Source organism: Nylanderia fulva, unplaced genomic scaffold (genome assembly GCF_048542155.1).
Source record: "Nylanderia fulva isolate GAGA-0341 unplaced genomic scaffold, ASM4854215v1 Scaffold8, whole genome shotgun sequence".
NCBI lineage: Eukaryota > Metazoa > Arthropoda > Insecta > Hymenoptera > Formicidae > Nylanderia > Nylanderia fulva.
The window spans coordinates 2,578,539-2,596,391 of record NW_028190916.1 but is presented as its reverse complement, the minus strand read 5'-3'; the positions used below and the strand labels follow the sequence as shown (position 1 = coordinate 2,596,391).

Genomic DNA, 17,853 nt, shown 5'->3' with positions numbered 1-17,853 from the left:
TAAGAATATTATTCTTTGACGGAGAAATTAGAGAACAGAGTGTTATTCTTAATCTTTAAAGAAAAGAATCACGGAAGAGAAGTTTTTTGTGTACCCCGCGAGAATTCTACCAGCGAAACTCGTTACGTTCGCTTATCGCCTTGCTGACTTCCGGAAGGGATTCGGATCGACGATGTGATACAGCGAACAATCGTCTTCCGAGAACGTGCAGTCGGTAGCAACAAGTGGCACGGTTCGCAGTGAAGAAAATAGAAGTCGTTTTCAGTTTTCTTATTCTTCTCCCGTGGAAACATACGCTTTTCCACTTCAGAGTTGCAATATATCTACGAGATATTTTATTTTACGTACAAAATATCTTAAGAGATAGATGTGAACTATTTTAACATATTTATGTCAAGCATAAAGATATATTTTGGAAGAAAATAAAAATTATATATATAAATATATATACATATATATCTGGAGATATATTTTACTCGAAAGAGAACACATATTCCATGAAGATATAATATTAAACAGGACAGACTTTAATAATGATCCGATATTCTTTTACAAGAAGAAACATGTCAAACGATTCGACTTTGGATGAATTATTCGATTATCATAATTCAACGCTATCTTTACGTGAACCGGAAACGAGAATCAATTTTTGATTGAAGACATGTCGACCGAAGATTGTCAAGCCAGCACTACAACGAGTAGTTCCAGTAACATCGACGAGACAGGAAACTCTGGCGGCAGAAGAATGTCGCACTTTAAGGAATACAAGTTCTTCCGCAGCTTCAGCGCGAAAGTCGAGAATTGGCCGATGCGCAAAGCGGAAGCGCTATGGCGGCGAATGCGTGAGCGGAAAATCGCAGGTAAGCGTTTTATTTATCAAAGTCCATATTTCGTAAAATTACACGGCAACGCTCGGGAAAATGAAAAGCTCTTTAGAATATAAATTATACGAGGAAATTTGTGTAAAAATAGGTAATATTTACAAAGTCTGTAATCAAGTATTGCAGATGTTGTAATTTACATTTTACATAACATTTTCCTTCGTATGAAATATTTTATATCTATAAATTATTACTTAAGAGATGCGATTTTCTTGTATTTCTGATGCATTTTATTAAATAATTTTTTCTAATTTTCATGTATAAATTATTTTTATAGTATTTAAAATATACATTTTTATCTCTTTTTTAAATTTAGTACTATTAGTTTTATATAGAAATTGTTGCAAAAAAATATTTTATTGCAAACTAAATGTAACAAATGAACAGACGCATTTGTCTTGTCGCAAATGTAAAAATATAACTTTTTGAATAATTTCACAAATTATTAGCTGTAAGCGAAAGATAGATGTGCATTGCCGCAAAAATGACACGTGCCAGCAACCTCAATAAAACTCATTTACACATATCACATGCATGATAATGATATGATGGCGCGAAATCCGAATTGAATCCTCGTCGTATCATTAATTTATTTGCGCTGTCTGTCACATAACATTTGTGAAATCGTATAAACTCGATATTTCGAGCTTGCGGCTCAGATTTTCTGTGATGAGGAAAATCTCGTATGAACGTTTTATTTCCGTTTTCTATTTTCATTATTTATGGTGACTGATGTGATAGGCATCTTTTAATTACAGTTACTATAAATATTTGCAATGTATTTACTGAATCATTCGAATTGACGTATCTATTTTATAAAGCTTTATCTCGTTGGATATAATTGATATAATATTCCAACTGTCAAAAACATGCGCACGATCTCAGATGCCACCTGCTGCGAAGCAATCGAACATCGATTGAATCGTAAAGGCGGCTAGTATTTTCTTTGCAATTTCCGAGAAACAATTCTGTGGAAATTTTGCTGCTGAAACAACAGCTAGTGAAAAGCAACATCCCAAGTGATCGGATGAAACGCGATGTTGAATGCTAAGAGATGCGTTGTAAAACTATATAGCTAAATGCGTTAAACATGACGCATATCAAAACATCTGGAAAATATAAAAGATTATATAAAAGAAAATTTATAATATTATAGACAATAAGTGGAAGTTATAGGTATTACACACTTAATTTTTCTAGAACTTTTGTTTCCCATGATTTCTTTATGTCAAATATTGAGACAGAGATAATGTGTGAATCGATATATGAGTGATTTTTATATATTTTAATATAATGTACATTGCAATAAAATCTTTCAATAATAAAGCTATTAGTATTAATAATAAAGAGCCAACATATATTTATCTAGATATTTGTTATTATTATTATTAATTCAAATCAGAAATACAATACATATGCATTAAATACAATATATTAATATAGTTAAATTTACGTAGAAAAGCAAGTTTATTATTAAAAAAAGTTTGAGAGGAACCGATAGTCAATATTGTGCATCAGTTTTAATATTATTAGTTTATTATCGGATAACTTAGCTTTTCCGCGGAAAATAACTAGGTCAATTTAAATCCAACAAGATTACGGCGGTTTCAACTGGAATATTGTCCAACATCGGATTTAATTATTCTTTGACAATATTCAATGCCCCACTGGCTCCCACGATAACATATGTGTTTCAATAAAAGCTTCGACTGGCTCTCGTTTAATTGAAAACCATCGGCTGGCCGATGTTATTTTGCATGACACGTTTTCACGTTGATCAAATTAATGAATTAAAAGAAGAATTGCAACGTTTCTTAGGATGGCCAAATAGTCACTTATTACGACGAGATCGCGAATTATATACGAGTGGTCGATAAGAAAGGACAATTACTATGATTGGTTCCGAAGAAACAAAACGAATATCAACGATAAATATTTCTTTGTTAACTTATTCGCTTATATAGCCAATAAGATTTTTTTCGTTACGGCGAAGAGTGAAAGGCAACGTACTTATTTCACATGCAATTATCGCGCTCGATAAATCGCGGATTTCAATCGACCCAGAAAGTATCGTGGAGCTATGATAATTACGGGCTGTCGCGATGAAAAGTGTGCTCCCTCGAAACAATAGAACTCTTTCGTAATGCTATGCAATGTTGATCACATTGAGAAGACCACCAAAGTCGCGAAATAATTTTTTTTTTAATTAAATCATTAATTTTTTGCAACCCTTTTATTAAAAAATTAAGTAGCAGTGTGACACATACAAAATGAACAAGACATGTGCATAATGTACATTAAGAGTAAAAATTTATAGCGGAACAATTTATTAAAATTTCGAGTATTGATTGATTCTTGGGGAACAATATTATTTTATTGACAAATAACGATTTATATAAACGTATATTACATAAAATATTGTGAAATGTTTTAAATATTATTTATGTTTATATACGTTTTAAATATTATTTATGTTTATATACGTTTTAAATATTATTACTGTATGAAAAATATTGTCATGGCAAATAGTAAAAATATTGGAAAATTTGTATCAATTTTTTCACATTTATATATCTTTACAATTCAGAAATGAGATAAATACTTATCAAAATTAAAACGTTATATTTTTATTATTTTTGTTAAACAAAAGACAATATTTACCTTAATTTTTTTAGTTTGTTTCATATTTTTACAAAACACGCAATGATTTTAAATAATACGAGATATTTATTAACGAATATTTTTTTACTTAATTTTTATTTTCATATTTAAAATTTTTATATTTTATCATTGTTTTTATTAATCCCCAGTGCATTGCATATATCAATATTATAAACAAATAAATATTCAATTCTGTATATCTGGCATAGACTAAAAATCCGACTTTACAATTCACGCATAACTTTTCTTCAGCATGATGTAGTCCATGAAAACAAACATCTACGTGCAAACACTACGTGTGACTGATTGAAAATATCTTTCGGTAGAAATCATTCGTCATCGTCTCTGATTTTAGTTTTATAGAGGATCAAAAAAATCATTATATTATATGTTTCTGTGAAAAGTGATAGAACCGTGCTGCAGCGAAAATCTCGTACAGTATATAAATCTTCCTTGTAATTTATATCTACTAAAGTACAATTTTTATCCTTTATGTGCTGCGAAAGTATGAAAGATACAATCCGCTGGCACTAAAATGGATTTGAAGAAAATTATAATTCTTTATTATTATTTAGAAGAAAAGATATTTGAAAATGTACATTATTCTTTCTCCTTCTTTTCTATTTCTGTTTTTTGCAATATTTTAAATTTTAATGATGATATTTAGGTTAATAAAGTTTAAATATTTAAAATAAATTAATACAATTGTCGCTCGTATATTGAAAACAAAATGATAAATATAAGGCCAACTTATCGAGCTGAATATTCGATAAGTTGGCCTTATATTTATCACTTTGTTTTAAATATTTAATTTCGTTTATTTCCGAACACTTAGTTCGTCGAATTTATGCAGGTATACCACAAATTGCAGTGGAAATTTATGTCACATTACCATCGTACGAAAGTTATTAATAATGTTTTGTGGAATAATGCTTTGTCTGGAGATTGGATGCAAGCTGCATCCACTTTTCTTCTCAAATAAATGATGAAGATAAACTTTCTACTAGTTGTTGGCCTAGTTGAAATGCTGTCTAGTTTCATTGTAATCGGATTAATACAGGAATGATTACTCTATATTATTTTAATTTTAATTATTCTGTTAAAATCTGTTATATATGTCAGTGCTTTAATTAAATCGATTTATATTTTCCAGTATCGCTATATAACACGATTTATCGCGTTGGCATTTTCCCACATTTATATCTGGTTGAAATTTTTATTCCGATTGGAAGTGCAAGCACATTTAAATGCATTAAGATTAATAGTGAGAAAGAGAAGGAGAGAAACGTTCTCTTCATGTGCAAGTGACCTTTTATTTAAAAGCTTTTTGTTGTTGCACGTTAACCGCGTCATTAATCCGAACCGGAAAAAAATATATAAATATTAAAGAGTATCTTCAAAATAAGCAAAACAATTTTAAATAGAAAATAAAATTATTTTCTATAAGATATTTTTAGTAAATTATATATAAATTAATGTGAAATTACAATTTATTTATATATTATAATTAAATTTTTAAAATTTTATTTAAAATAATTGATTGATTTTACGAATCAGAAATATTTCAAATCTATGTTATATATTTAACATATTTACATAAAATAAAATTTTAGATAATATTTTATTGAAATTATATATATATATATATATATATATATATATATATATAATAAAAATAATTTGAATGGCTGTATTTAAGGTATTCATTATTGACAAATTTTATAGTATTATATGATTATTATTCCATAAAGTAATTTATTTAAAAAAGATTAATTTAAAAAAGTCGTCAAGATTTAAACTGCACACAAGAGAATAAAAATTGAAATTAAATTTTACTGAAAAGAGATATATAAATGAACAATAAAATATTTGAAATTGTAGCGGGTTTAGTACAGTAAGCTGTGCCATTGCGATTAAAGATAATAGCGAGAGCAGTCATTCAACCCGACCAACCGCAGACCAACAGGCTGCGTAATTCGCAGATTCGGTATAAAGCACATACGGTTGTTCGTTGGTGCAATGTGCGCGTCGAGATTTATTTGTGGAGACCCGTAGGTCTTATAATAGATCACAATATAAACGCGACTGCAATCGTGCGTTGGACCCGCGAAGTCAGCTTGTTTGTCTTATACGAGAAACGTGCCTCTGGTCACCACTAAGTAGTCCTTGGTTGTAAGCTACTGCCCAATATCCTTTATGCGTGGTTTATTTTCGACAGTTAGCCTGTAAGTGGATGGGAAACACTATAACGCCGTCGGTGGTATCAATGACGAGCTCGGCAAGAACTCGTGGCTTATAATTTTCAGTCGGTCGATTTTTGAAATTAGATCACAAGCTGCATTTAATTCTGCAGTGTCTTGAATTATACATGTATAAAGACTATATCAAGAATCAATTTTATCAAGGGATTATTAATACATTGAATTAATTAATTATTTATACCATTTATTAAGAAGAGATTTGACTTAATCATCACAATTCTGTGCACCAAAGAATATTGATAATTGTCGGAAATTTAGTTGATTATTATTGCATAATTCTACTCACAGCATTAAATTCCTTAAAAATTATTTAAACGAAAGGGTAGATCGTGTACCGAATATTTGATTACAAACATACGAAGAAGACTCGCTTTCACCAGTCGGTAATTATCGCCTGGCGTCTCTCTAATCTTGTAAGCCGTAAAGTCGATGACAAAAGAACGGGCGTGCGAGACTGGAATTATCAGCGATCAAGACAAATTGCAGTTTAGAAAGTTTGAATGCGTACTCTTCGTGGAACGAGGTGCGTTTGCACCTGAGAATGCTTCGGCCTTCCAATAAAGACAAAAAGACAATGGGAGAAACAGAATATTTTAACTGCGTTCGTGAGAATTACTATACTTTTATCGTGTTGCGTGAAAAATCGTTTTTCTAACTCATTGTCAGTGATTATATCCAGATGGATGCATAAGAATTTTTATCAAAATTATTATGAATTATATCTATATATATTTTAAAAACTTGAAATGTTTTATGTATATATATATATAAATATATATAATTTTATTTAAAGTTAATCGTATTAATGAATCTATTTTGAAGGAAAAATAGAATATGAAATTTTATCTTTACACAAACCTTGATATTATTTTGCCTGTATGTAATCGACTCGGTGATAGATATATTAAAATAGAGATAGAAATAATAATAATGAAACGATGAGAGAGTATGTTTGAAAGCGTAATAAAATATTGCAGATATTTCAATTTTTGAGCAAAAAAGTATTCGATATGTTACATATATGCAGAAAAAAGCGTCCTGCTATTTTTTTATATCTTTTTAATATTTTGTACATACACACACTATCCTACATATATATAATTCTCGCATATTCATTAATCATTTTTAAACTATAAAATAAGAACCAATTTCACATTTATGATATGCAATAGCAGGATTGATCAATGATTTTAAAATATAAATGTATCTAAAACAAAATAATTAAAAAAATATATTTATTATTATTGCAATTTAATTTTTTTAACTTATTTTTCGAATATCCAATTAAAAAAATGTATGTGTAAATATACACACAAGAAAAAATATAATGTACAAAAAAGTTTATTTTAGATATGAACTTACATAAGATACAGGAAAAATAACAATATAAATTTCATATAAATAACATATATAAGATAGGCAATAAGAGCCAAATCGCGGATGACAGTGCGTTATTCTAAACGAAACTAAATTTTTTCGTTAGAATTAAATACCTGTGCACAAGGCACCAAATTTTTACTTGGACACGGCCAAGATATAAAATTGGAATAATCTCTACAAGAGATTTTTAATTCCATGTATCCCCTATTCCCCCTAAAGAAATAAAGTGCGAGAGAAAAATATAGATCCGAAAGTCGCAGAATCGGGAATCGAACCCGAGACCTTTCGCTTGCCGGGCGACTGCTCTTCCAACTGAGCTATTCAGATCCTTTCGATTCTATACTTTTCTCTGTTATATATATTAATGTTGGTAAATAAACGCCTTTAAGCCAGCGTGTATAAATTAAGAGTTTAACTAGGCTCTGTAATATATAAATATAAATTTAACATATATAAGATAGGCAATAAGAGCCAAATCGCGGATGACAGTGCGTTATTCTAAACGAAACTAAATTTTTTCGTTAGAATTAAATACCTGTGCACAAGGCACCAAATTTGCGTGTATAAATTAAGAGTTTAATAGGCTCTGTAATATATAAATATAAATTTAACATATATAAGATAGGCAATAAGAGCCAAATCGCTGGATGACAGTGCGTTATTCTAAACGAAACTAAATTTTTTCGTTAGAATTAAATACCTGTGCACAAGGCACCAAATTTTTACTTGGACACGGCCAAGATATAAATTGGAATAATCTCTACAAGAGATTTTAATTCCATGTATCCCCTATTCCCCCTAAAGAAATAAAGTGCGAGAGAAAAATATAGATCCGAAAGTCGCAGAATCGGGAATCGAACCCGAGACCTTTCGCTTGCCGGGCGACTGCTCTTCCAACTGAGCTATTCAGATCCTTTCGATTCTATACTTTTCTCTGTTATATATATTAATGTTGGTAAATAAACGCCTTTAAGCCAGCGTGTATAAATTAAGAGTTTAACTAGGCTCTGTAATATATAAATATAAATTTAACATATATAAGATAGGCAATAAGAGCCAAATCGCGGATGACAGTGCGTTATTCTAAACGAAACTAAATTTTTTCGTTAGAATTAAATACCTGTGCACAAGGCACCAAATTTTTACTTGGACACGGCCAAGATATAAAATTGGAATAATCTCTACAAGAGATTTTTAATTCCATGTATCCCCTATTCCCCCTAAAGAAATAAAGTGCGAGAGAAAAATATAGATCCGAAAGTCGCAGAATCGGGAATCGAACCCGAGACCTTTCGCTTGCCGGGCGACTGCTCTTCCAACTGAGCTATTCAGATCCTTTCGATTCTATACTTTTCTCTGCTATATATATTAATGTTGGTAAATAAACGCCTTTAAGCCAGCGTGTATAAATTAAGAGTTTAACTAGGCTCTGTAATATATAAATATAAATTTAACATATATAAGATAGGCAATAAGAGCCAAATCGCGGATGACAGTGCGTTATTCTAAACGAAACTAAATTTTTTTCGTTAGAATTAAATACCTGTGCACAAGGCACCAAATTTTTACTTGGGCACGGCCAAGATATAAAATTCTCTTAATTTATACACGCTGGCTTAAAGGCGTTTATTTACCAACATTAATATATATAACAGAGAAAAGTATAGAATCGAAAGGATCTGAATAGCTCAGTTGGAAGAGCAGTCGCCCGGCAAGCGAAAGGTCTCGGGTTCGATTCCCGATTCTGCGACTTTCGGATCTATATTTTTCTCTCGCACTTTATTTCTTTAGGGGGAATAGGGGATACATGGAATTAAAAATCTCTTGTAGAGATTATTCCAATTTTATATCTTGGCCGTGTCCAAGTAAAAATTTGGTGCCTTGTGCACAGGTATTTAATTCTAACGAAAAAATTTAGTTTCGTTTAGAATAACGCACTGTCATCCGCGATTTGGCTCTTATTGCCTATCTTATATATGTTAAATTTATATTTATATATTACAGAGCCTAGTTAAACTCTTAATTTATACACGCTGGCTTAAAGGCGTTTATTTACCAACATTAATATATATAACAGAGAAAAGTATAGAATCGAAAGGATCTGAATAGCTCAGTTGGAAGAGCAGTCGCCCGGCAAGCGAAAGGTCTCGGGTTCGATTCCCGATTCTGCGACTTTCGGATCTATATTTTTCTCTCGCACTTTATTTCTTTAGGGGGAATAGGGGATACATGGAATTAAAAATCTCTTGTAGAGATTATTCCAATTTTATATCTTGGCCGTGTCCAAGTAAAAATTTGGTGCCTTGTGCACAGGTATTTAATTCTAACGAAAAAATTTAGTTTCGTTTAGAATAACGCACTGTCATCCGCGATTTGGCTCTTATTGCCTATCTTATATATGTTAAATTTGCCGGTCCGTTGTTAGATTAATTGAAACAATTTTTAATTGTATGAAATGATATCTATACTCGATGGTTTAATTAATAGTTTGACTTTTTTTTCCCTTGTTTTTTTTTTGTTTGTTTTTTTAAAAATTTTTTATATTCCCTTATATGAATCCTTTTTTAAAAAAAACCCCGTTTAAATTTACGCGATCACCCCGCACTAATATTAGAATGTTATGTTCAACTTTCTAAATTTAAAATAATCGCGCCTTTTTATATATGCGAGGAAAAAATAAACGTGATAAAGAAAAATAAAATGCTTAGTTTTTAAAAATTTAAAAAAACCCAAATTTTTTCTGTAAAAATAATACTTTTTTTTAAAAAAATGGCGAACGCTGCATTTAAAAAAAATCATTATTTTTATTTTTACCATAGCGGGATAGTAACAAATTAGAATTAAAAATAAATATTCGGGAAAACTCTATATATTAAATTTTATACATATTATATTTCCCCCCAAAATTTGCTGATGATTTCGAGGGGGAAATAAAATCGCAAAATACATTTCTAAGGTATAAAAACAAATACGCTTTATCAATATTAAAATTATGGGATTAAAAAAAATTGTATCATAATTAATCGAAATTAAATCCAATATATACTTGCGATGTTTTGTTAATTTTTATAAAAATGGAAATCATATTTATATACGGGATACAGCACAATATTACGCGAATTGACGATCATTAAAACCTAAAAAATCAAAAAAAAAGTGTCTTAAAAATTTATTTTACTTTTAAAATTTTAATTCAAATTTAGACTTTTGAAAACGGAAAATCCGTCAAAAATACGATATTATTAATAAAAATTTTTTAATAAATATTTTTAAAATTTTATTAATAAACTTCGCGATACATTATCTTCTTGTTATTTCTTGAATTAAATACCCGTCTTCGAGTATTATTTCCTTTTTATTGAAAAATCCAAATAAAATGAGTCTAATAAGAAATTAAAATAAGAATTTGTTTTTTGAAATCGCCGCTAATTTCAGTCTTCCCCATCTTCCGCGTTACGGTCGAAGGGGAAGGGCAGCGATGCGGGATACCGCGGTGTCTTTTTATTTCTTAAATACGATCATTTTCTGTCTTTACTACAATTACGTTTATTGTTGGCATTGCTCCCCAATGCTTGCGAAAAACGAAGCTTCACGCGATGTTGGAAAAGAAAATATATTATACACGATGCACAACTTTCGAGTTTTTTGGGCCTTTTTTTGCGGCTTTATTCCGTTTAAATATATTATTTTTGGTTTTTCGTTGTACTCTTTTCCCAGTAGATTTAATTCTTTTAGTAGTCCAAAAAAAAATTTTTTTTAAAAAATTTTTTTTTAAAAAAAAAAATGCTATTATATATTAAGTGTTGGTAAATAAACGCCTTTAAGCCAGCGTGTATAAATTAAGAGTTTAAAACTAGGCTCTGTAATATATAAATATAAATTTAACATATATAAGATAGGCAATAGAGCCAAATCGCGGATGACAGTGCGTTATTCTAACGAAACTAAATTTTTCGTTAGAATTAAATACCTGTGCACAAGGCACCAATTTTTACTTGGACACGGCCAAGATATAAAATTGGAATAATCTCTACAAGAGATTTTTAATTCCATTACAGAGCCTAGTTAAACTCTTAATTTATACACGCTGGCTTAAGGCGTTTATTTACCAACATTAATATATATAACAGAGAAAAGTATAGAATCGAAAGGATCTGAATAGCTCAGTTGGAAGAGCAGTCGCCCGGCAAGCGAAAGGTCTCGGGTTCGATTCCCGATTCTGCGACTTTCGGATCTATATTTTTCTCTCGCACTTTATTTCTTTAGGGGGAATAGGGGATACATGGAATTAAAAATCTCTTGTAGAGATTATTCCAATTTTATATCTTGGCCGTGTCCAAGTAAAAATTTGGTGCCTTGTGCACAGGTATTTAATTCTAACGAAAAAATTTAGTTTCGTTTAGAATAACGCACTGTCATCCGCGATTTGGCTCTTATTGCCTATCTTATATATGTTAAATTTATATTTATATATTACAGAGCCTAGTTAAACTCTTAATTTATACACGCTGGCTTAAAGGCGTTTATTTACCAACATTAATATATATAACAGAGAAAAGTATAGAATCGAAAGGATCTGAATAGCTCAGTTGGAAGAGCAGTCGCCCGGCAAGCGAAAGGTCTCGGGTTCGATTCCCGATTCTGCGACTTTCGGATCTATATTTTTCTCTCGCACTTTATTTCTTTAGGGGGAATAGGGGATACATGGAATTAAAAATCTCTTGTAGAGATTATTCCAATTTTATATCTTGGCCGTGTCCAAGTAAAAATTTGGTGCCTTGTGCACAGGTATTTAATTCTAACGAAAAAATTTAGTTTCGTTTAGAATAACGCACTGTCATCCGCGATTTGGCTCTTATTGCCTATCTTATATATGTTAAATTTATATTTATATATTACAGAGCCTAGTTAAACTCTTAATTTATACACGCTGGCTTAAAGGCGTTTATTTACCAACATTAATATATATAACAGAGAAAAGTATAGAATCGAAAGGATCTGAATAGCTCAGTTGGAAGAGCAGTCGCCCGGCAAGCGAAAGGTCTCGGGTTCGATTCCCGATTCTGCGACTTTCGGATCTATATTTTTCTCTCGCACTTTATTTCTTTAGGGGGAATAGGGGATACATGGAATTAAAAATCTCTTGTAGAGATTATTCCAATTTTATATCTTGGCCGTGTCCAAGTAAAAATTTGGTGCCTTGTGCACAGGTATTTAATTCTAACGAAAAAATTTAGTTTCGTTTAGAATAACGCACTGTCATCCGCGATTTGGCTCTTATTGCCTATCTTATATATGTTAAATTTATATTTATATATTACAGAGCCTAGTTAAACTCTTAATTTATACACGCTGGCTTAAAGGCGTTTATTTACCAACATTAATATATATAACAGAGAAAAGTATAGAATCGAAAGGATCTGAATAGCTCAGTTGGAAGAGCAGTCGCCCGGCAAGCGAAAGGTCTCGGGTTCGATTCCCGATTCTGCGACTTTCGGATCTATATTTTTCTCTCGCACTTTATTTCTTTAGGGGGAATAGGGGATACATGGAATTAAAAATCTCTTGTAGAGATTATTCCAATTTTATATCTTGGCCGTGTCCAAGTAAAAATTTGGTGCCTTGTGCACAGGTATTTAATTCTAACGAAAAAATTTAGTTTCGTTTAGAATAACGCACTGTCATCCGCGATTTGGCTCTTATTGCCTATCTTATATATGTTAAATTTATATTTATATATTACAGAGCCTAGTTAAACTCTTAATTTATACACGCTGGCTTAAAGGCGTTTATTTACCAACATTAATATATATAACAGAGAAAAGTATAGAATCGAAAGGATCTGAATAGCTCAGTTGGAAGAGCAGTCGCCCGGCAAGCGAAAGGTCTTGGGTTCGATTCCCGATTCTGCGACTTTCGGATGTATATTTTTCTCTCGCACTTTATTTCTTTAGGGGGAATAGGGGATACATGGAATTAAAAATCTCTTGTAGAGATTATTCCAATTTTATATCTTGGCCGTGTCCAAGTAAAAATTTGGTGCCTTGTGCACAGGTATTTAATTCTAACGAAAAAATTTAGTTTCGTTTAGAATAACGCACTGTCATCCGCGATTTGGCTCTTATTGCCTATCTTATATATGTTAAATTTATATTTATATATTACAGAGCCTAGTTAAACTCTTAATTCATATAAATAATCTAAATAATTATAAATCTTAAACATTTGAACTTTATAATGTTGAAATAAATAATTAATTTTACAAATAAAGAAACTAATTAATTAAATGAATCATAAACTGCTTATCGCACGATTGCTCCGTCGTTGTATAGATTAATATGTAACTAATTTAATTGTATAGATTAATGTATATCTATACTCGACTGCTTTAATTAATATGTCTTTGACTCTTCTTTCCCTTGTTTATTTTGCATTGTTTCTTTACAATATTTATATTACATTTATATGATATTCCTTTCTTATAAACACGATTAATTACGCGATCACGCGCACTAATTATTAGAATGTTATCGTTCAACATCTAACATTTCGACATAATCGCGCACTTTATTATTATATTGCGATGGGAAAATAAACGTGATAAAGACTATAATCGGCTTAGCATTTGAAAATTAAAAAGCCAAATTTTCTGTACAATAATACTGTTTTTTTAATAAATGGCGAACGCTCGCATTTTAAAACAATTCTATTATTTATTTTATACCATAAGCAGATAGTATACAAATTAGAATTAAAAATAAATATTCAGGAACTCTATATATTTGAATATACATATGTATATTTCAGCCGACTATTTGCATGATAGATTTCGATGAAATAAATATCGCAAAATACATTTCAATAATGGTATACAAACACCGAATTACGCAGTTAATCAATATTAAATTATAGGATTAATAAAACTATTGTATCACTAATTAAATCCGAAATTGATCCATACTATACTTGCGATGTTTTGTTAATTTTATTAAAATATGGAAATCATATTTATATACTGATACAGCGCAATATTACGCGAATTGACGATTCATTAAAACATAATAAATCGAAAAAAATGTGTCGTTGAAATTTAATATTACATTTAAAATGTATATTCTATTATAGTACATTTGCAACGGATAAATCCCGTACAAAATATACGTATAATTATTAATAATAAATTTTTAATAAATATATATTAAATTATTATTAATAAACATTCGCGATACATTATGCTTTCTTGTTACTTACTTGAATTAAATAGCCGTCATTGCGATGTTATTATATCTCGTTTATTGTAATAATCCATAATACAAACTGGAGTCGTAATAAGTAATAATCATAGAGAATGTTCGTATTTTGAAATACGCCGCTAACTTCATGTCATTCGCCATCCTTCGCGCGTCTACGGTCGAACGGGAAGGCAGCGATGCGAGATACTCCGCGTGTCGTCGTATTATTTCTCTAAATACGATCATTTCTCTGTCATTACTACAATTAGCGATTATTAGTTCGTGCAATTGCTGCAAGTGCTCTTGCGACAACGAAGCTTCACGACGATGATTAGGTAACGAAAATATATTATACACGATGCATCAACATTCGAGTTTCTTGGCGCATATTTTGCGGCATTTATATCCGTTGTAAATATATTATATTTGTGAATTTCGATTGTATGCTCGATTTATCCAGCTAGATATTAATTCAATTTAGTAGTATTGCGTGGTATTAGTCGACATTTTCATGTTTTTCGGGCATTAATAAAGCGTCACAAGTATATAATACGGATTGACTGCAAATAGAGCTACATCGAAACGTATTTATTCAATTGAAATTATTAACCTATACGTCTATAGTTCGTGTATTAAATTCGGAGTTTATACATTATATTGTTATTGGAACGCATGTTTTGCGAGATTCATTCGATCGTAATCTCTTGTGCAAATAACAGTCAAATTTCTTCTTAACTCGTATATTTATTTATTTGTATAATAAAATTGTAAAATGCGAGCGTACATTATTCAGTAGTATTGCGAAGAGTGATTTGTGCGTAATCGAACGCTGATAATCGATAATTGTTGGTGATGATGATTTTTCCGCATTTTTTATCCCATCGCGATGTAACAAAATGCGCGTGCGATTAATGTCGAGAGTGTCGTGCAAAGTATCGTGCGAATGTATTTCTTTGATTATCTCGCGCAATCGTAAATCGTGTTTTAGCGAGTCAGTATGTTGTGAAAAGTGCCATGAAAGAACAATGAAAAATAAACAGAGGAGTAAGTAGGCCGAGCAAGCCGTTGTGCAACGACGGAGCATCTTATGGTGAGCAGTTAGTAATTTATTTTTTTATTTTTTTTAATTTTTTTTTAATTTTTTGTATTTGCGAAATTGTTTATGTTTGTTTTGATGGTGATGAAAATATTTTAAACAAGAAAGCAACAATCTCAGCAATGTATGACTCTTATTTGCATATTTATATTTTATCTTATATAAAAATATATATCTTATACACAGAGAAAATGTTTTCTTAGAATTTCTCTGAAAATCATGGTTATCGTGGGACAATATGGTATTAGAAGAATTTTATAAGAGTTTTTCTGAATAATATTTACCATAGTAAAAAATATTAATATCTACCACAATAAGATATAAAATATATTTGATTAATTTTACTGTGTACATATTAATATTTTTTTATTAGTACATATTTTAATCAGAGAATTTCTTATAAAATTTTTCCAATACCATATTGTCCCACGATTTTTATAATAAATTCTAAGAGAAAATTCTCTCCCGTATGGATTGATATGATTTTATACTTATTCAAAAATATCATCAGATTATACTCATGTATAAAATATAATTAGATTAAAATTTTTTATTGATATTTTTGACGAATTAAATAATAAATAGCCAACACCTGGGTAAATTTTATTTGATTAATATTTTGACAAAATTTAATTATAAATTTATCTTAAAATATTTCGATGCTCTTTTAATTGATTTTTGCATAGATATTTTTACTATTTTATTTATTACACTGAGAAACCGAATTTTTGCAATCTCGAAATTGAATTTGATTAATTCTGCCAGTTAGACTGTGGTTTTGCGTTTAAATAAATTTTTAAATCGGCGTATATATTTGACTGTCAATTTCTATATTGAATCCATATTTCATACGCTCGTATTTCGAGCCATCCATATGTCACGCGAAATATCACGAGCATCCATTGTACAAGAATAAATCGCAATTCGAGTGTAATTCTCGCGCATCCCTGGTAGCAGGCAGCAGGAATTGCATTCTGGCATGGTCGGTTTCTCTGATGCATATGGGTGCATCTCTCGGTGCATCGTATTAGATTGCCACCTAGTGATGCAATAACGAAGCGACATGTGTATTGTGAATAACATTTACATCCTTGTTTCGTCTCACAAGAATGCATCGCGGGATTGCCCGATGCAGGCCTTTTTTTATTTTTCATCTTTGATATTGTCATATATAAAATATAGTTACAGCGCGCGCGAGAGAGAAAGAAAGGGCAGTTAGCCCTTCAATTAAATCACTTTTAATCTGCATGGAAACACATTTATGAATAAGTTTGATATTTAAATTTCCTCCTGGCGGACGTTATTTTTTTTCATTGTGGATTATACATTAACTTCACAAATCATCCGCGACGCGCACTAAATTAAACGTGCATCTTTATTAATCGCGGTTGTATCGTCGCTTCTCGCTAGCACATTTCTATTTTCCTCGTTATATATCTATAGTACATTTCTATCTTTATAATTTTACTTATTCTTACCCTAAGCTATATTTATGTCGCCGGTCCGACTGAACCTCGGTCGGTGGCCAGGTCGCGCGGCAAACAAATCAAAGGAAAACGAAATAAACCGATTAATCGAAGAGAGCCAGCTTGTCTACGTGCAGCCTTGGGGCGAGTTCGTACGATAAAGTTGCCGCGGGACGAACGAGAGCCTAATAAAATTCATCGAGTCTCGTGACGATGCAACTTTGCGCGCGTGAATAACGTTAATTTGCGGCTTCTGCGCTGCACCTTCGACCGGTTTGGCAACTAAATCGCGCGCGAGCGCATTACACGAAAATGCGCCGAGACCATCTCGCGTCTAGTAGATTATGTGTACCGAGAGATTTTTCGTGTCTTCTCCCCTGAATACAACGAAAACGCTCTTGTTTTCATTTCGGATCGTCTTGTTATTCTCGCGCTTTAATTTAAAAAATTGTTCAAAGTTTTTTCTTTTTTTGCGGAAACCAGATCGCCGCAGGTAAAATGAAAATCTGAACCTTTTTCAGGCAACTTTTCTCATTACTTATTCATTTCACAGTTCAAAGTTGGATTTCATCTTTGAAATGCGACTGTATATCCTGTGATGCGTGTATGCATTACTTGCGAAGCGAAACATATTTTTTTCAAGCGCATTTTATAAGCTGTACCGTTGAAATTCCGATATCAACTTGAATTTATATAATTTATATATTTATATTATGGAATTTAGTTTGCAATTGTATAAATTATTAAAAATTTATATATCATTTTGATATCGTATTTATTTATAATAATAAGAATTTTTTACATATAACAGATATTTTGTGGTCTATATATTCTATAAATCATATACAACTTTTCATTTTTTTTTATATTAAAAAA

At 30.8% G+C, this 17,853-nt stretch overlaps 1 protein-coding gene and 1 pseudogene across 2 annotated transcripts in view; both read left to right on the top strand.

Annotated features, from left to right (window-relative positions):
* The window catches only part of cv-c (RhoGTPase activating protein), a 227,459-nt gene that overhangs the window by 97,215 nt on the left and 112,391 nt on the right, over positions 1–17,853 (top strand). The gene's annotated exons all lie outside the window — the stretch shown is intronic.
* On the top strand, positions 644–5,705 carry LOC146719998 (uncharacterized; annotated as a pseudogene).